Source organism: Narcine bancroftii, chromosome 2 (assembly GCF_036971445.1).
Source record: "Narcine bancroftii isolate sNarBan1 chromosome 2, sNarBan1.hap1, whole genome shotgun sequence".
Classification (NCBI taxonomy): Eukaryota; Metazoa; Chordata; class Chondrichthyes; order Torpediniformes; family Narcinidae; genus Narcine; species Narcine bancroftii.
The window spans coordinates 68,490,335-68,511,606 of NC_091470.1; the positions used below are offsets into that span (position 1 = coordinate 68,490,335).

A 21,272-nucleotide genomic window follows, 5' to 3' on the forward strand; every position below is an offset into this window, starting at 1 on the left:
TTAATACAATTTTTTTGTTACAGATCATTTAGAAAAAATGTAACACATTTTATGTAGTTTAGACAATTGTTTTGGAAAGATATTTGTTTTGTAAAGATGTCTCATGGTAACTTCATTTTACTTATTTACCTGGAATCATATGCTCCACAGTTATCACTACAACCCTTTTGGGCTGTAAGTTGATAAGCCTCTCTTCCTTTGTATTTATAGCTAATACAATTGAAGCAAGGTTGCCATGCTGTTTGTTTTTGTCTTCCCTGTTTTAACACTAAATACATGTGCCACCTTTTGTTATCTGTAATACAGCATTGACAATTATGAAACTCTTGCAGTTTTTCATGAGATACTTCCACTTGTTTTGAATTTGGTATTGATTTTCATCATGATTCCACAGTTAAAACACCAAATCCTTTTCTTTGGTTTAAACCCCATTTTTGAAGCCAACTTAATCAAATTGGAACACTGGGTATTTCATATATTGCTTGAATAGCACAGGTTTTGCACAGCTGGCTGTAAACCATTTATAAAGCTCCATGGATCTGTTGAGACCCAGAAAGTCTACTAATAATGAATCTTCCAGGCAACCAATGTTAATGAATCCCAACAATCTGGCATGTGGTTTTCAGCTGGTTGGAGAAAGCACAGAAATTGCTCCCTGACCATATGCAAATCATCCACCACCATTGTTACCCAGTGGCCCCAGCCATTACTACTTCCCATCTCTCATGTCCTAACAACTGCTCTCTGACCTCTGGCCATGGAACACCTTCTGCTGCCCTCCAACCCTGGTCCCAACAACTGCTGCCCAACCCCTCCATGATAAGTATTCAAAGATAAGGATCTCAAATCTACATCATGATTACTGGACAATAGTAATTCCCAAGCTCTTGAGGCAAAGCAGACCACATCACTCACATGCCCAACACCAGACTATTCGAACAAAATCTCAATATTGAATTGAGGACGTAATTCAAAAATTTTCACAAACTTTCCTTGAAAATTGTGACTTCACTGAGTCTGACCTGTGTCTGCTCAAAATGGAGAAGGAACCATTTGATTATCTGAGATTGAACATGCAGAGCCATTTATGAAGAGCACACAATATCCCCCAAGCTACCATCATACCAATCCTAACCAGGGGACAGTCTGCATTGCCCAATGTGGGATTTTGCGTGAGACACCAGAAATCTTCATTGTGATGAGCACCTTTTGTGTTCCTGCCACAGCAACGAATAAACATACTCAGCACATGACTTGAAAGTAATGCTGATGGGTAACAGGAACACAAGCTGCAACCTTGTTGGTACCTTTGCTTCTAAAACTGTGAGACAGTGATTGTGTTTGGTTGGAAGGGAACAAGAACCATGGGTTCTTTGGTCAAATTTAGCAGCCCATTAACACATCTTGCCTTGGAACCTTTGGTAGGAATGGTGAAGTCTTTGCTCTTAATGTTGATAAAACCAAAAATTTTATTGTGGATTTTAAAAAGGGGAGACTGAGGGATCATGTTATATGTACCTATCTGCATTGATGGAACAACAGTGGAGAGGGTTAGAATCTTGAACCTTGAAGTTCTTGGAAGTTCACATTACAGAGGACATGTCTTCAAACCAGCACATTGATGTAACCATGAAGAAGGTACACCATCACTTCTACTTTCTAAGGCGTTTAATAAGATTTGGCATGTTCTCAAATATTCTATCAAATTTCTGAAGGTATACTGTGCAAAGTATACTGATTAGATGCATCACAGCCTGGTTTGGTGATTCATGTGCCCGGGAATGCAGAAGGATGCAGAAGGTGTCCATTACCATCTCTAAACTCTCATCCATTTATGTGAAGCATTGACTCAAGGAGCATCCAATAACATAAAGGACCCCCATCACCTGGTCACGACCTCTTCTCACTGCTACCTCTGAGAAGAAGGTACAGAAGCTTGAAGACCAGCATATCTATGTTCAAGAACATTTCTTTTTCCAATAGTTATCAGGATCTTGAACTTACTACTCTATTCATAAACTACTCCAGCTCCACAAAAAGACTTGTCTGTTCTATTACACTACTTCATTTACTGAACTTTTTCTGGTGCTAACTACAAATGTGAATATTTATTATCCATCAATATTTTATCTCTAATCTATTTTCTTTCTGTAATTTAATGTATGCTTTTTTTGACAGAAAATGCCTGTTTGGCTGCAGTAAGAAATAATTTTAGTGCATATGTACATTGTTCTTATATGTATGACAATAAACTCATTATCATTATTATCAGAAGAACGGAGAAAGGACAATTCTTGTGGTCAAAAATTGGACAACCAAGAATTGTGAGACATCATTTGGCAGCTCAATTCAGTACAACCACATAACATGGAAATCCAATACCTAAATAAAAGGCACAGATTAACTTATTTTGGATAAAGATTTGTAGGTAGTGATAAAAAGAAGGCAACTAATCAAGTCTACGTTCTCGATATGGTCTGGTATAACAAGTTTTGTAGTAGCTGGCTAGAAAATATTTATAAAAATAAAACATTCATACTTAAATCTGCTGATTTTGAGAAGATGGAATGATACAGATCAGAGAGTCCCGATAAAAAATATTGTCTGTGCAAAATAATCTCATTTCAGCTAGTGTGAGGTAAGAGTTTTGTAATTGAACTTGGTTTACAATGGGATAACTGGTCAGGGATTTAGTTCCTAAATGTTATCCACTAATCAGCACTGAAAACATATGTGAAACGAACAAATGTTTGGAAAAGGTTCTGGTAAGTTTTATGGTTCATTCGTCTGCAATCAGCACTTAGTAAGGAATAATTGCCAGTTAGATAAAAATTGCTTGGCACATGTGGAGTTTTACCCCAGTACAGAATCCACACCAGTTGCAGCTGGACCAGACACTGGCAGATATACATGATGTGAGTCTAACTAGGGAAATGGCGAAGTGTGCACAACATACACGGGAGAGAATGGATCTCAAAGTTTTGGAGCCAGCTCTTAATTAAAAAAAAAATTGGCACTGTCACTACGAGTCCATGCCGCCCAATTTACACTCCATTAACCAGGTATGTTTTTGAAGGGTGGGAGGAAACTGGAGCCCCCAGAGAAAATGCACATGGTCTCTGGGAGAGCGTATAAACTCCTTACAGCCACTGCGAGATTTGAACTGAGGTCTGGTCCTGATCGCTGGCGCTGTAAAGACGTTGTGCTAGCCAACGAGCTCAGATGAAATGTTAATGCTTGAGATGCTAACTCCATTTCACTCTCCATGGATCCTGCACCATCTAATAAGTATTTTCAGTAAATGCAATTTCATTTCAGATTTCAGTACTTGCAGTATTTGCTTAATGATATAAAATAACATAGCTTTAAACTTGTAACATAGAAAAGAGCTGGAACATATTATTTTGTAACAATTAAGGACTAATTCTCTGTACTAAGACCATGAGACACAGGAGCAGAAATTGGCTGTTCAGCCCATCAAGTCTGCCCTGCCATTTAATCATGAGCTGATCCATTTTCCCCACTCAGCCCCATTGCCTGGCCTTCTCCCCATAACCTTTGGTAACCCTACCTAATCAAGAACCAGTCAATCTCTGTCTTAAATACAACCAACAACTGCCTAAGGCAACAAATTCCACAGATTTACTTGGCTGAAGAAATTTCAAGACATCTCTGTTCTAAGTGGACATCCTTTTTATCCTGAAGTTGTGCCCTCTTGTCCTAGACTCTCCCACTATGGTAAGCAACCTTTCCACATTTACTTTATCCACATCTTTTAAAATTCAAAATGGTTCAATGAGATGCTCATCATTTTCCTAAATTACCACAAATACAGGCCAAGAGCTGTCAAACGCTCCTCATGTGTTAACCCATTAATTCCTGGAATCATCCTAGTGAACTTCCTTTGAACTCTATTAAATGTCAATACATCTTAAAAGAGGACGCCTAATCTGCTCAATACTCCAAGTGAGGTCTCACCAGTGCCTTATAACTCCTCAACATCACATCCCTGCTTTTATATTTTGTTCCTCTTAGAAATAAAGCCATCATTGCATTTGCCATCTTCACCTCCATCTCAACCTGCAAGTTTACCTTTAGGTTATCCTGGATGAGGACTCCCTGGTCCATTTGCATTGAGGTATTTTCAACTTTCTCCCCATTTAAAAAATAGTCTGAACTTTTTTTTCTACCAAAGTGCATGATCGTACATTTTCTGACATTATATTTCATTTTCCACTTCTTGCCCATTCCCCTAAACTGACTCCACCCTTCCACAGCCTCCATGTTTCCTCTGCTCCTCCATTTACCTTTGCATCATTTGCAAACCTGGCCATAAAGCATTCAATCCATAATCCAGGTCATTAATATACAACATAAAAAGAAGCAGCTCCATCACTGACCACTAGCAACTGGCAGAATATGATCCCTATATTTTAGCCCTCTGCTTCCTGCCAATCAGCCAATGCTCAACCCACGCTAGTTCGTTTCCTGTTTTATCATGTGCTCTTATCTTGTTAAGTAGCCTCATGTGTGGCACCTTGTCTAATGCCTTCTGAAAATCCAAATACACAACATCCACTATATCTCCCTTATCCAGCCTGCTTATCACTTCCTCAAAGAATTCCAATAGGTTTGTCAAGCAAGATTTTCCCTTAGGGAAACTATGCTGCCTTTGGCCTATCCTGTCATGTACCTCCAAGTATTCCATGATCTAACATCTTCGACTCTAACATCTTTCCAACCACTGACGTCAGGCTAACCAGCCTATAATTTTCTTTCTTCTGTCCACTCCGTTCTTGAATAGAACATTTGTGATTTTACAGACCTCTAGGACCATGCCAAAATCTTTTCATTCCTGAAAGATCATTACCAATACCTCCACAATCTCTACCGCTACCTCTTTCACATCCCGAGGTTGCAATCTATCAAGTCCGGGAGACTTATCCACCCTTTTACCATTCAGGTTTCAACTGCGCTTACTTCCCTGAAAACCTTTGACATCTGGCACACTGCCATATGTCACTTCCATAGTGAGGATTGATGTAAACTATTAATTTAGTTCCTCTGTCATCTCCTTGTCTCACATTATTATTTCTCCAGCATCATTTTCTAGTGGGTCTATATCTCCTCACACCTCTCTTTTACTCTTTATATCCTTGAAGAAGCTTTTTGTATCCTCTTTGATATTATTTGCTAGCCTACTTTCATACTTCATAATTTCCCTCCTTATGAGTTTTATTTTAGTCACCTTCTGTATATTTTTAAAAGCCTCCCAATCCTCTATCTTTCCAATAATTTTTACTTCCTTGGATGCACTCTCTTTTGCTTGCACATTAGCTTTGACTTCCTTTGTCAGCCAAAGTTGTGACTTTGGATATTTCCATTTGAATATTTCCTCTTTTTTTGCTATGTATTTATCTTGCACTTTCCTCTCATTTAGCCTGCCCATATATACTTATGTGTTCTGACCATCGGTTGAGGATGGAGATCTTGTCGCTGAGGAGGACTTTGCCGTCTGAGCTGCGCAGCGGGCTTTGGACTTGGGGTGAGGGGCCGTACCAGCCTTTAGAGCCTTGTAGAAACCCCTGAAGTCGCCAATGTCCGCGCTGAGCTGGGTTCGCTTGGCGAGGCTAGTCCACCACTCATTTTGGATCTCCCGGAGTTTGCGCTGAAGATGGCTGCATGCGCGACGGAAGGCTTGTTTCTTCTCTGGACAGGACGGCTTTGTAAGGTGAGCCTGGTGGGCAGCTCGCTTCTTTGCCAGCAGCTCCTGGATTTCCTGGCTGTTATCGTCAAACCAGTCCTTGTTTTTCCTGGAGCAGAAGCCCAGTACCTCTTCAGTGGATTGCAGTATGGTAGTCTTCAGCTGATCCTAGAGGGTTTCAGGGGACGAGTCCGTGAGGCGGATTGCATCGTCGAGCTTTGCTTTGAGGTTTGCCTGGAAGTTTCCTCTCACTTTGTCTGACTGCAGGTTTCCAGCATTGAACCTCTTTCTGGGGGCTTTACTGTTCCTGGGCTTTGGCTTGAAGTGAAGGTTGAGCTTGCAGCGAACCAGCCGGTGGTCAGTGTGCCATTCCGCGCTGGGCATGACCCTGGTGTGGAGCACATCTTGTTTGTCTCTTTCTCGCACCAGGACGTAGTCCAGGAGGTGCCAGTGTTTGGATCGGGGATGCATCCAGGTCGTCTTCAGGCTGTCCCTCTCCTGAAAAAGGGTGTTTGTAATGACAAGCCGCTGTTCTGCGCAGAGCTCCAACAGGAGGCACCCATTGTCGTTGCACTTGCCGACACCATGCTTGCCCAGGATTCCTGGCCAGGTTTCTGAGTCTTTGCCGACGCGAGCGTTGAAGTCGCCAAGGATGACAACCTTGTCGGCTGTAGGGGTGCGTTGAATGAGGTTGCGCAGGTCAGTGTAGAACTTGTCCTTTTCTGCTGGTTCTGCCTGGAGGGTTGGAGCATAGACACTGATGAGGGTGATGCGACGCTTGTTTTGAAGGGGGAGTCGCATGGACATGATCCGGTCCGAGTGGCCTGTCAGGAGGTTTTCGAGTTTGGAGGCAATGGAGTTCTTGACCATGAAGCCTACACCAGATAGGCGTCGTTCATCCAAAGGCTTGCCAGACCAGTAGAGTGTGTAGCCTGCGCCGCATTCTTGGAGGCTGCTTACATCTGCCAGGCGGACTTCACTGAGAGCGGCTATGTCGATGTCAAGTCTGAGGAGTTCATGTGCAATGAGGGCAGACCGACGTTCAGGTCGGTGGCTGTCAGCCTTATCTAGCATGGTTCAGATGTTCCAGCATGCTAGCTTGAGTTTGTGAGCATCTTTTGAGGGGGAGGACGTGGAGGGGGAGGACGTGGATCTGTCCTCGGGCCTGCGCAAAGGAGCTTTTAGGTGGAGTGCAGTGCGCGCAGTACTGGCCCCACCTTTACACCCATGGTTCGTGTGCCGTGGCCAAACAAGCTGGGACGTGGCAGTGAGGTCCTTGGGTCGTAGGTTTTATATCAGAGTGGCCTTCTCCTATGCAGTTTTCTTACCCGGGCTGGAGGGGCCTGCCTCCCCTCCTAGGTCGATCCATACTGCCCGGACTGGGGCCGCCGCCTCCAACTCTCTGCCCGGACCGGGGCCTCCGCCTGCCTCACTCGACCGAGGCCGGGGCCTCCCCTTACTCCTGCCCGGATTGGGGCCGCCGCCGCCTACCCTCTGCCCGGACCGGGGCCGCCGCTGCTTTCTCTGTGCCCGGACCTCTCCCTCAGATACAGCAATGAGCTCTCTGAACCTTTCTCCATTAACAATGGCGTGAAGCAAGGCTGTGTTCTCACACCAACCATCTTTTCAATCTTCTTCAGCATGATGCTGAACCAAGCCATGAAAGACCTCAACAATGAAGATGCTGTTTACATCCGGTACCGCACGGATGGCAGTCTCTTCAATCTGAGGCGCCTGCAAGCTCACACCAAGACACAAGAGCAACTTGTCCGTGAACTACCCTTTGCAGACGATGCCGCTTTAGTTGCCCATTCAGAGCAAGCTCTTCAGCGCTTGACGTCCTGTTTTGCGGAAACTGCCAAAATATTTGGCCTGGAAGTCAACCTGAAGAAAATGGAGGTCCTCCATCAGCCAGCTCCCCACCATAACTACCAGCCCCCCCACATCTCCATCGGGCACACAAAACTCAAAACGGTCAACCAGTTTACCTATCTCGGCTGCACCATTTCATCAGATGCAAGGATCGACAACGAGATAGACAACAGACTCGCCAAGGCAAATAGCGCCTTTGGAAGACTACACAAAAGAGTCTGGAAAAACAACCAACTGAAAAACCTCACAAAGATAAGCATATACAGAGCCATTGTCATACCCACACTCCTGTTCGGCTCCGAATCATGGGTCCTCTACCGGCATCACCTACGGCTCCTAGAACGCTTCCACCAGCGTTGTCTCCGCTCCATCCTCAACATTCATTGAAGCGACTTCATCACTAACATCGAAGTACTCAAGATGGCAGAGGCCGACAGCATCGAGTCCACGCTGCTGAAGATCCAGCTGCGCTGGGTTGGTCACATCTCCAGAATGGAGGACCATCGCCTTCCCAAGATCGTGTTATATGGCGAGCTCTCCACTGGCCACCGTGACAGAGGTGCACCAAAGAAGAGGTACAAGGACTGCCTAAAGAAATCTCTTGGTGCTTGCCACATTGACCACCACCAGTGGGCTGATATCGCCTCAAACCGTGCATCTTGGCACCTCACAGTTTGGCGGGCAGCAACATCCTTTGAAGAAGACCGCAGAGCCCACCTCACTGAAAAAAGACAAAGGAGGAAAAACCCAACACCCAACCCCAACCAACCAATTTTCCCCTGCAACCACTGCAACTGTGTCTGCCTGTCCCGCATCGGACTTGTCAGCCACAATCGAGTCTGCAGCTGATGTGGACATTTACCCCCTCCATAAATCTTCATCCGCGAAGCCAAGCCAAAGAAATATTCTTACAGCCTCTTTGCATTATCATACCACTCACAGTCTAACCTTGATTTGTGTCATTAACAAAACTTTGAAATATTACTTTTGGTCCACTCAACCATGTTGCTGATGAAGTTTGTGAACAATTAGGACTAATACTAATGCTTGCAATGCTGAGAAGGAGAATTTGGTACTATTTTGAACAATTTTTTTTCTGTCTGCCTGGAAAACTGTGTTAGAGAGTTTAGTGTCAGATTTACAAACAAATTGCCTTTGGAGTAGTTTGAGTGTGATTTGCTGGATGAACTCAGACGGTCTTGCAGCATCCGTAGGAGGGAATGATATATCTTTACCTCCTATGGTTGCTGTGAGACCGACTGAGTTCCTCCAGCACTTCTGTACTTTGACTACAATCATAGCATCTGCAGACTTTTTGCCTTTCACTTCTAACCCTTCATCTTGGGGATATTAACTTGGGAGAAATGTCATGTTGGTGGATTTGGAAGATTTTATTGAAATGGCATTGGCAGTATTTCTAAAGTGCTCTAAAGTACTCTGAAGCACACAGGAGGGCAAGAAACGTTGCTTCTGAGTAGAAAATGAGCACAATACCTGGTTTGTGTTCTTCAGACCTCTATTCTACAGCTAGTGAAAGGCCAAGTTCGCACACAAGAGGAAGTGGTGAATTCAACATTAATGTCTGACTTTGCTGAGAGTTGGCTCCTGAGAGATGAAAGATTTTTTTTTGTTTTCCAGGCTGTCACTATTTTGTAAGGGACCTTTGCTTCTAGCTCAGTGGTTCTCAACCTTTTTCTTTCCACTCACATGCCACTTTAAATAATCCCTATGCCATCAGTGCTCTGTGATTAATCAGGGAAAGAAAAAGTTTGAAAACTACTGTTTTAATCGTACCTAATTGACCCGCTATGTGCATGGTTTCATAACTCTAAAGGAAATGAGCCAATGACAATTTTTCTCAAGCAAAATATTTCAGTAACAATTGGGTCTAGAGCAATGGATCCCTTCCCACTCATATCCCACCTTAAGTAATCCCTTACTAATCACAGAGCACCGATGGCATAGGGATTACTGCTCTAGCTGTTCAATGTAAAACTCATTCTTTCACATGCTACAATCAAGTAATTAATGATGAATTGGAGCAACGATGACTTGAGTTTGCATTTTTTGACTGCACACTGTAATATTTAGACCACATTTGAAGTTTGGAGTGGAAGTGAAGAGGGTTCAAAAGTTTCCTTTTTGTCCTGCAGATTAACTCTTCTCCTGTAGGAAGGTTGTTGGCAGTGAGGTGCAACAATTCAGTGGGGAAGGCCAAGAAGAGAATTGGAAAAATGACACAGCCTGGCTTGACCTGGTTTGCACATTGATTCTGTAATTGTATTCATCAAACAAGTCTTGGTGCTTTCTGATATAGAAGCCAGTAAGATTCAGTAATCTTCACAGAGATGGGAACAAATTTATTTTTACCACTCCTAATGATAGTATTTGTAAGGAATCTTTCAACAATGTTCAAGAGCAACCTACACTGAACCAGTGATGTATTAGAATCTAATTAATGTTTTTTTTGCAAGATTTTTGATTCCTGATTTACCAATATAGGCTATTGTGTGCATCAACTTCAGATATTCAGGGAGCTGGAATTTTTTTTAATGCGAGTCGCCTTTGGAAAAAGAAGTAGTCTCTGCAAAACTATCACGTTGATAACATTTTCATAAAAATTGTGCTACCCATTGAAAGATTGCTCTTTAGAGTCTATTAACTTTAAAAAGCTAATACAGTGTTTATAATTTCACTAGTTTGTTCTTTAATATGGCGTTTGAAATTAACTGAAGCTGAAGGAGAGCTCCAGAATATTTATATTTGTAATACTTTTAATGGTTATTCTATGTGTAAGTGAGCCATTTTAGATGTTCCTAAGTCATGCAGATCAGGAAAATTCAATATTCAGTTCTCACTTCATCTCCAATCTCAGAGAGGGAATCTCAGCCAGTTGCCTGCTCATAATCAGGTTAAAGTAATTCCCACAGGTCAGGTGTGATGCCCCTTTTGCCAAATAATTTGCCAATACTGACTAGGCTTTAGAATGACAACCCATTAGGGAGTCAGCAACTTCCATTAGTCAAAGTTCAGAGCCTGGTCTCCTGACCATATCACATTTCGGCAGAGCACATCAGTGGCAGCCTGGATGCTCTAATAGAAAGCATCTGACCTACAAAGATCCATCAACATGGGAGACCTAGATTTTTATGGTTCTCATGTCATTGAGTCTCCACTTACAACTAAATGTGCAAAGACAGATTCCCTTCCTTCTAGCGATGGGAATCACAGCTCTTTGACCTCAAACTAATCTTGATTGAAGAGGTAACAGGGATATGATAAATAAGTGAGAGTGACACACAAAGGTCATAGGTTTTTATCTGCGTGCTGCTTGCCTAGACCCCTCATGAGAGTGTAGAAGTGCCTTTGGCAAATTAGCTCAATCCTCAGTGCAGGATGCAAGGACAAGGAGGCCAAATGAACGAGTCTTTTTGTTGATGTCCTTGTTTTTTAAACATTGGGGATTTACCTAAGTCAGCATCCTCCCCATTCCTCTTCCCTATTCATAGGTACAAAGACGGATGCTTCTCCTCTCGACCACAGCCTCTGGATTCATATATAATAACCAAGCACAGAGGATGAATTAAACATGATAACTAGTCCATTTGGTTCAGTTCTTCACCAAACAAATCATCCATCAGTCTTTCTCATTGCACCAGATGTTTCCTAAGTTTATGTCAATATAGGTGATTTGTAAACATAGAAAAATTAATCTTGAATTGCATACAGAATATCTTGCAATGTTATAGATTCAATAATCTAATGGCCCCCAAAAAGTCTCATCTTCAAAACCCAGAAAAATCTATTTCGACCTTCAGCTGAACTCATCCAATATACGTGTGTTTAATTTGAATCAAAAGTGCATTGTGAATATCTCAGTGATGCTGTAAATGTCTTCTAGGACTTAGAAACATGTGTTTCTGTGATAGCGAAATCAAGTCATTTGAATGAGTTACTGAGATTTCAGAAAACATTTTCTAAAGATGATCCCTAGATTCCAAAAGAAGTGCTGAATTTTGATCCACACTGGTTCCTTGCTATTAGTGCATACCTGAAAACATGCTGATCACCTCATCTGTTTTTGTATTTATGTTAAAATCGTACGTTTTATTGTGGGTTCTTGTAACTTGAGGATTGATGACAACAAGCTGAAACTTCTGTGTAAATTTAAACTTCTTACCTGTAATTTTACATTGCATGTTATTTTGTTTCCACAATGTAATCTTCTCAGAAGCTCATAGAATCAAGTTCCAAATATTTACAATCTGAAAGGGCTAGATATGGGAGTGATATTACATAGTGACCTACTTACATGATATTCAACAAAATCACACTGATTTAATAGCCAAAAAGTACAAGTAGGATCCATTGCTACTCGATAGAAGTTTATAAGATCCTGAGAGGCATAGATAAGGTAGGCGGCCAGCACTTCTTTCCCAGGACGGGAATAGCAAACACCAGAGGCTTTCTATACAAAGTGAAGGGAGGAAAGTTTAGGCAAGACATCAGGAGCAAATTTTTTACACAGAGAGTTGTGGGTGCCTGGAATGCCTGGTGGTGGAGGCTGAAACATTAGAGGCATTTAAGAGACTCTTGGATAGGCACGTGGATGAAAGAAAGGTAGAGGGTTATGAGGTTAGAAAGATTTAGTTTTATTTTTGGTAGGAATATATAGGTCAGCACAATGTCGAGGGCTGAAGGGCCTGAACTGTGCTATAGAGTTCTGTATCCTATACTGTATTATATTATTCAGTTTTGAAAAATGAAGCTTAATACTGTTTCTTCTGAAGGCTTAACGTTTCCCCTTGAGATTTATTTTCAACAGGAAAAAAGATAACTGCCTAATAATTATTGTCCACTACAAACCAATAATGATTAGGATCTAGAAAAACCCAAAAACTGCAAATATTGGAATATTGAGCAAACAATGAAAAGCTGGAGGAACTCAGCAGATCAGACAACATCCACTGGTAAAAATATCAATCAATGTTTCAGTTTGGACCCTTTACCCATTAGAATCTGCTCCAGGTTGCAATATTTTACCCATTACTTATTTTCTAATGAAAGGAACAGCAGCAGCATTTTGCTAAAAAAAAACACCTATTTGGAAATTATCTTTGCTACTTATAACATGGGGAAGTTATAGTTATCTATTTTAAAATATAGCAAGTACAATTCAGCAGCTTTCTAATCAAACAGTCTTAGAATGGGAAGAAAAATATGAAGATGAATAATCACCCATATGCTGCTGAGTCAAGGAAGGCTTGGAGAATCCAGCATGAAACCGACCCTCCAGTCCATCAACCTTCAAGTCTTTCATTAAGATGCTTTCCTGCTTTTACCTTATAGCGTGAAAAAGGGCTCAGGCCCAAAACATTGGTACTATATATTCACCTTCTATGGACGCTGCGAGACCAGCTGAATTCCTGCAGCATCTCCGTGTTTTTACTACAATCACAGTGTCTGGAGACTTCTGTATTTCACATCAACCTTAACCATATAACCGTTTACAGCACGGAAACAGGCCATGTCGGCCCTTCAAGTCCGTACCGGTTCACTTGAACAACTCCACTAGCTCCTCCACAAACTCCTGAGGAAGTAGAGGCTTTCTTCATGATGCCATTGGTGTGTTGGTCTCAGGAAAGATCTGCCGAGATGGTGAATCCCAAGAACCTACATTTGCTCATCCTCTCCACCTCTGATCCCCCATGATGAATTTTTAATCGTAGATTCTTCCTGCAGCATTTCTATTACCCCTTACTGAACTAATAAAAGGATCCGATACATCCGTGTCCAGAAAACCATTAACATCAATCCATAACATTTATTTTGTGACCTTTTCAACCATTGACTGTGGAAATAATTCATCTGCCCATTTACATTAATCCAACATTAATCCCATTTTTAAATTCTCCCTCCAGTTTCTACCATGCACTCATGCACTAGGAGCAATTTAATTGACCAATTGATGTGCCAATCCACATGTTTTTGGACTATGCAGTCACAAGGAGAATGCACAAACTCCACATTGGCAGCTCCCATGGTGAGGATTAAACCCAGCTTTGTGAGGGAACAGCTCTCTCCAGTTGCTCTACTGTGTCACTGATATCTTTGCAATTAAATTGCTAATGTTTGTTTACTATCCTCTTTGGTATGAAGTATATCAGTAGTAGGCAAGCGATAAGTCGGGTAGAAATTCTTAAGAAGTCAGTTGGAAGAAATGTAAAATGACAGAATTTAACAGCACCTGTAAACATATTTTCCCTCCCAATTGAGTCAGTTATGAACAGTGTACGTGATAACCACAAAAGATCATACCAGTCTGAGGTATCTTAAGTAATTCACAGACCATTATTGCATTTCATTCCTTTTTAAATTTGCTTGCTTGAGAGCTTTTTGCTGTTGACATTTTAAAGTTGCTAAAGTTTCTGCAGATGGTTTCTGTGTAGCGGCCCGTGGCCGTCGCCACAGGCCGACACAGAAGACGCCATTCAAACACGGCAATCGAGCGGGCTGTATGAGACGTCAGCAGCCTGTCCCGTAGGCCTGTGCAAAACGGGATCTGCCCGCCAATCGCTGGCAACAGATCACGAAAGGACCAGTCGGCATCTGGGGCAGCACAAAGTACACCCATCGATGACACTGCAGCAAAGTGGGCCAATCCAGCCAATCGCCGAAGGCGGGTCGTGAGGACACCAATCAGAGCCTGAAGGAAATATGAGTCAGGCCCATCGGTCACATGGCAGCCAGAGTCCACCTGACTATATAAAAGAGAGCAGCCAGTTCATTAAATCAGTGTCATCTGCACTCCCTGTAGTGTGTGTCTTATTTCCAAACCATAACCTCAAGACACGCCAAATCTGCATAATGTAAGACCAGGGTACTATGTGGGAGTTTTACGTGATTTGGCTGTTCTTAAAATCACCTTATTGAATGTGCATGGCGAATGATAATAGTCTTGACACTTGTGGAAATGGTAGTATTCCAATACAATGTGTACATATGAAAGGGACAACGTGGAACAGCAACATTACTGTAAGAATCTTCAGAGTAGTGTCTTTAGCTGCTTCATCATCAATCATGTTGTCTATACCTTAATTCCATGTATGAATAAATATGAAAATAAATGCTGCAGCTTTTATCAGCTGCAAATTGTACTGCAGCAATGTGATAAAACTACTTAAGTGGCACCAAGAAGGACAAGGATTCGAATGCCACTGTCAGCAAGATTCCCTCAGGTCATACAGCATCATGACTTGGAAATATATTGTAGTTCTTCCAACGTTGCTGTCTACCCAACACCACCGTGGAGAACCTTCACCAGACAGATTGCATCGATTCAAGAAGGGGCTGCTCATCACCACCACCTTCTTCAGTACAAAGGATGCAGACGTTGGAATCTTAAAAAACAATGAACTGCTGGAAGAACTCAGTGGGTCATCCAGCATCCATGGGTAGAAAGGAACAGTCAATATTCAGGTTGAGACCCTTTATCAGTGGGTGGCATGGTTGGTGTTGTGGTTAGCACAGCGCTATTACAGCGCCAATGACTCAGATTTGAACCCAGCGCTGTCTGTAAGGAGTCACGTTCTTCTCGTGTTCTGCGTGAGTTTCCTCTGGGTCTTCCGGTGTTCACCCCCATTCCAAAGACGTACAGGACTGGTAAGTTAATTGGTCACATGGGTGTATTTGGGTGGTGCAGACATTAAATTAAATTAGGTCTAAGATAAAAAGGTAGATTTACAAACATAAAGGGAGAAAGAACATGCAAGAGGGAGCCAGAGGTAATATGGTGTAGGGCATAAGGTGTGAGAAGTGGAGAGACAGGTAGAAGGAGAGACCACTAGGAAGGGGAGAGGGAATAAAAGTTAGAGAGAGAAAAAAGAAAGGATAAGGATGGAATGGAAACAGTGGAACGAAATGGTGGTGCGCCTACCTAAATTTGAAAAATATCAATGTTTCTGTGGTTAGGTTAAAGCTGACCAGGAGGAACATGATGTATTCATCAAGTTTATGTTTGGCCTCATCCTGTCGACAGATGAAGCCAAGGTCAGATATATCTGCATCAGAATGGTTGGAGAGTTAAAATGTTTGGCTGCAGGAAGGTCAAGTTTAAACTTACTATGGAGGTGGCTACAGCGCCAACAACTGGGCCTGGGGTTCAAATCCCACACTATCTGTAAAGAGTTTGTACATTCTCCCCGTGTCCACCGGGTTCTCTGGTTTCCTCCCCCCGTTCAAAGTTTTAGATCAATTGGGTGTCATTGGGCCAAAAGAACCTTTTGCCGTGCTGTGTCTAAATTTAAAATAAAAATAATTTAAAATTTTAAAAGTAAACACAGTGTAAATGTTTGGGAAAGCTGCCACCAAATTTGCATTTGGTCTCACCAACATGGAGGAGGCCTCTCTGAGTACACCAATTGCAGTCGATTAGATAGGATGATGTGCATGTAAAGACCTGCATCACCTGGATGGTCTGTCTGTGGCTCTCGATGGAGGTGAGGAAAAGATATAGCAACAAGTATTCAACAATCTGCAGTTACAACAAGAAGTTGTAGGAGTGTGATTTAAATATTATACCCAAAAATAAAGCAAACACTCACAAATTTTATCATCCATAAAATGGGTGTCTGCCTTCCTTTATTTCGCTCTTCCAATGTGCCACTCTCCTTGCCTACCACTTGACTTATTCACATGAGCGTCATCACAACTCCTCGCGCTGACCGCGCATGCATGTTATCAATGGTGGCTGGATTGCATATGCATGCCGCCTCCCGTGTATCACTCCAAACGAATACTCACAGGCCAGGTAGGTGTGCGACTTCGACAGTTCCCCCTGCCTCAGCCTCCGAGTCATGTGAGGAAGTGACTGACTAGATCTACCCCGCTACAAAATGATTAGTCCAGTATAGCCAGGCAGGGATCGGAGAATCTAACAGGCAGGGATTCAAATGTCTCTCCCACATTGGCAGGGCCAACACAAATGGGACATTGATATTCGCAGGCTTTAAATAACAGATGGAAAAAGAGTCAGCATTATCATTCCGCAGGATCATAAAATACTTAAGATGTTGTTCCATGACTTCACAGGGGCCATCATCTACTGACAAATTGCATCATGGCGCACAAATACATAAATTGTGGTTGGCTAACATCGGGTAGGAGTTGGTCTTAATGCCCTCATATTCTCCCGAAGACAGTGCACATAATTTGATGGTTCCTATAGCAGAGTCCCCATACATGTCTCCACAAATTCACCAGGTGAAGTTAGTGTGGTTCCATTCACCAACTCAGCAGCTGAACAGCCAAGGTCCTCTTTTATAGCTGTGTGCATGCCAAGGAGAATCATGGACAAACACTCACTCCAAAGAGGCACACTGCCCCGTGCCATTAATGCACCCTTCAACTGTTGGTGGAATTGCTCCATGAGGCCATTAGATTGTTGATGGTAGGCTGTAGTACAAATGTGTGTGGTACCCAACAAATCAGTTAGAGCTAGAAGCAAAACGTCAACTCAAACTGAACCCCTCAATCTGTGGTAATAGCGACTGGGACTGTGGAAGAATATATTTAACGAGTATGCTTAAAAAAGGGTTAATGAGTTGGGATGAGAATATGGTTGTCTTGCAACATAAGTGGGAATGTGACTGCCTTGTAACATGACCTTCCCTGTGCTATAGAGAGACCAAATAGATAAAGAAATAAGGTAATCCTGTTTTTGCCAGCTTGTCTGCAGACACCACAGTAAAAACAAGCATTGCCAGCTGTGTGAAACTCGTGTAAAACCTGTAGAGTCTCACACAGAACCCTGCCCAAAGGTGTATAAAAGTGGGCTGAACACTGTATGCCTTGAGTTAGTGCTCGGTGTAGAGAATGAGTTACTGAAATCTTTCTTTGTATTCCTCACTCCTGCTAGAGTTATCAAGATTAAATAAAGAAACTGCTATCACGCTTAATTGGTTCTGCTGTGTTCTGCTGTTTGTTTTATTACAGCGTGGGCTTACTTTCACAGGACACCAAAAGAAGGAACTAAGTGATCATCAAAAGCCCAAGCCACAGTCTCTGCAGAGATATTGGTGATAGGAATGGCCTCCTGCCATCTGGTAGCTCAGTCCTCACACATGAGAAGGTAAGTGAATCCTCTTGATGGAGGGAGCGGACTGATCAAATCCAAGTACACATGGGGGAAATGAGCATCTGAAACAGAAGAATCCCCAAGCCTGGACTTCTTATGTCACAAGATTTTTGAACACTGACATGGCAAACATACCCTTGTCCATACTCTAATATCCACTTGGCATGAGGCCAAGTAAAGCGATCCATAATCAACCTTATCGATGCTTTTATGCCTGGGTGGTCATGTTATGGAGGGCCATAAAAAGGCCTTGGTCAACCTGTAGAAAAGTCACACATTAATGTCTCACCAGAATTGTCTAGGCCTACATCTTTTAGGTGCAGACTTATGTTGATCAGTTGGTATCAAATGAGATCAGGAGCATTGTGCAGTGATTGAGCTATTTTCATAAAATCAATGGCCGCTGTCATATGTAAGGCATCAATGTCTCATATGGACAGGGTGTTGACCACTGAATTTGCCTTCCCTTCGATGTGCCGTATGACTGATGAAAATTGCAGAATGAAATAGTGAATAGTGGTATGTGCTTGTACATGCAGTACATATAAATGATAAAAATTCATCCTTCCAACCAGAAACAGAAATGGCGCACTGTGAGGTAGATGGCCAGGAACCCATGACTGAAAGTTGTGGCTGAAAACAATGCAAGCTGCTACAAGTTCCAACCAATTTTTTTGTTCTAAAACAGCTCCACGGCATTCTCAGAGGTGTCCATGGAGAGAGAGAGAGAGGACGGCAATGGGATTCTGATGCACCAGCATCGTAGTTTCTGCCAGGGCAGTTTTCACCTCAGGCGTGAAGCTGCTTTAGGAAATTAACCATACCTAGAAATCACTGCAACTGGGCAAGCGTAATGGTAACTGGCGGTAGAAATTAACCATACCTAGAAACCACCGCAACTGGGCAAATATAATGGTAACTGGCGGTAGAAATTAACCATACCTAGAAACCACTGCAACTGGGCAAACATAATGGTAACTGGTGGTAGAAATTAACAATACCTAGAAACTGCCGCAACTGGCCAAACATAACGGTAAATTGGCAGTAGAAATTAACCATACCTAGAATCTGCCACAACTGGCCAAACGTAACGGTAATTGGCAGTAGAAATTAACCATACCTTGAAACCATGGCAACTGGCCAAATGTAATGGTAACTGGTGGAAGAAATTAACCATACCTAGAAACTGCCGCAACTGGGAAAACGTAACAGTATCTGACAGTAGAAATTAACTATACCTAGAAACCGCTGCAACTGGCCAAACAGTGGTAACTGGGGGTAGAAATTAACCATACCTAGAAACTGCTGTAACTGGCCAAACATAATGGTAACTGGAGGTAGAAAATAACCATACCTAGAAACTGCCGCAACTGCCCAAATGTAATGGTATCTGGTGGTAGAAATTAACCATACCTAGAAACTGCCGCAACTGGCCAAACATAACGGTAACTGGCAGTAGAAATTAACCATACCTAGAAACTGCTGCAACTGGCTAAAGGTAATTGGTGGAGACTTGTATTTATAGACAATAGACAATAGGAGCTGGAGTAGGCCCTTTGGCCCGTCGAGCCAGCACCGCCATTTTACAGATCATGGCTGATCACTACCATCAGTACCCCTTTCCAGCCTTATCCCCATAACCCTTAATTCCTTTGCCCACTAGAGTCTTATCTAACTCTCTTTTGAACATAATCAGCGAATCTGCCTCTACCACCCTCTGTGGCAGAGCATTCCACAGATTCACACTTCTCTGGGTAAAAAAATGTTTTCTCATCTCCATCCTAAAGGGCCTACCCTGTATTCTTAAACTATGCCCTCTAGTCCTCGTCTCCCCCTTCATTGGGAACAAGTAATCCGACTTCACCCTGTCTATCCCCCTGATAATTTTGTATACCTCAATCATGTCCCCCCTCATCCTTCCAAACTCCATCGGATACAAGTCCAGTTTTTCTAGCCTTTCAGCATATGTCAGCCCCGCCATCCCTGGAAGTAACCTTGTAAATCTGCGCTGCACACCCTCTATAGCTAGTATGTCCTTCCTCAAAATTGGAGACCAGAACTGGACGCAATACTCCAGGTGGGGTCTCACCAGGGCCCTGTACAACTGCAGAAGGGCGTCTCTGTTCCTATACTCCAATCCCCTCTTTATGAAAGCCAACATGCTATTAGCCTTCTTCACAGCTTTCTGAACCTGCATGCTAGTTTTCAGTGACCGGTGAACAAGTACTCCCAGATCCATTTGCTCCTCCCCACTCCTGTGCATTCGCTTCCTATAGCAAGACGTCAACGATTTTAACCTTGTGCCCTTAAAACATAAGCTTAGTGGCCCCAAAAATGTAATTGGACAGAACGATAACGATGCCAAACTGATAGAGACACTGAAATAGTGTTGGAAGATTGTCCTAGTGTTCCTGCCCATGGACACTCACCAATGTCATCAATGTAAGTAAACAAAATTGAAACCAGAGAGGTTGTGATCCATTCGCTGAAATGTTTGAGCTACATTCTGTAAACCCGAACGGCAGTCAGAGAAACTCGAATGTCCTGAAAGGAATTGGCACCGCCATCTTGGCAATATCTGAACATTCCACTGGAATCTGATAGTAAGCACGCACTGTCTATTTTAGAGAATATGGATAGTTTGTCCCCTGATCTAGTGACATAGAGATCAAGGAAGGGGAGAGAGTCATCAGAAACAGTCCAGGTAACTTTAAGGACAGGGTAGAAGTTGGCAATGAAGTTAATGAAATTTTCAAGTTCTGCACAGGTACAGGAGGTAGCACCTCCTGTTTTTGCAGTTTTTTAAAAATATTTATTTTTTGTAATTTTTAAATTTTTCACACTATGAACCATATTAAACAAAATACACACAAATATTTCCCTCTTGAATATACAGTGTCATTTTTTTCCCCTTTCCCCCCTCCCTCCTTCCCACTCCCCTCCCCACCCACTAAACGTTCAACATATACAATACATTAAACCCATTAAACAATGTTATCACACAATGAAAATAAACAAGAAAATTTTGTCATCTACTTTTACACACTGGGTCAGTTCATTTCGTCTTCCTCTCATTCTATCATTTTAAAGGGTGGAGGTCCGCGGTTGGCCCTCTCACGTATGATTCCAAAATTTGTTCGAATACTGTGACTTTATTTTTTAAATTATATTTTATTTTTTCCAGTGGAATACATTTATTCATTTCTATGTACCATTGCTGTACTCTCAGGCTCTCTTCTGATTTCCAGGTTGACATTATACATTTTTTTGCTACAGCTAAGGCTATCATAATAAATCTTTTTTGTGCTTCATCCAATTTAAGGCCTAGTTCTTTACTTCTTATATTACTTAAAAGAAAGATCTCTGGATTTTTTGGTATGTTGCTTTTTGTGATTTTATTTAATACCTGATTTAGATCTTCCCAAAACTTTTCCACTTTCTCACATGCCCAAATTGCATGTACTGTTGTTCCTGTTTCCTTCTTACAGCGAAAACATCTATCTGATACTGTTGGGTCCCATTTATTTAACTTTTGGGGCGTGATATATAGCCTGTGTAACC

The 21,272-nt window shown here is 42.3% G+C and overlaps 1 protein-coding gene across 3 annotated transcripts in view; it reads left to right on the forward strand.

Moving 5' to 3' along the window:
* bmp4 (bone morphogenetic protein 4) overlaps positions 1-21,272 on the forward strand; it is a 296,450-nt gene that overhangs the window by 100,308 nt on the left and 174,870 nt on the right. For all 3 annotated transcript variants that reach the window (XM_069916995.1, XM_069916996.1, XM_069916997.1), the window contains one exon: positions 17,589-17,705. The gene's annotated coding sequence lies outside the window, so the exon portion shown is untranslated. The remainder of the gene's footprint in view (positions 1-17,588; positions 17,706-21,272) is intronic.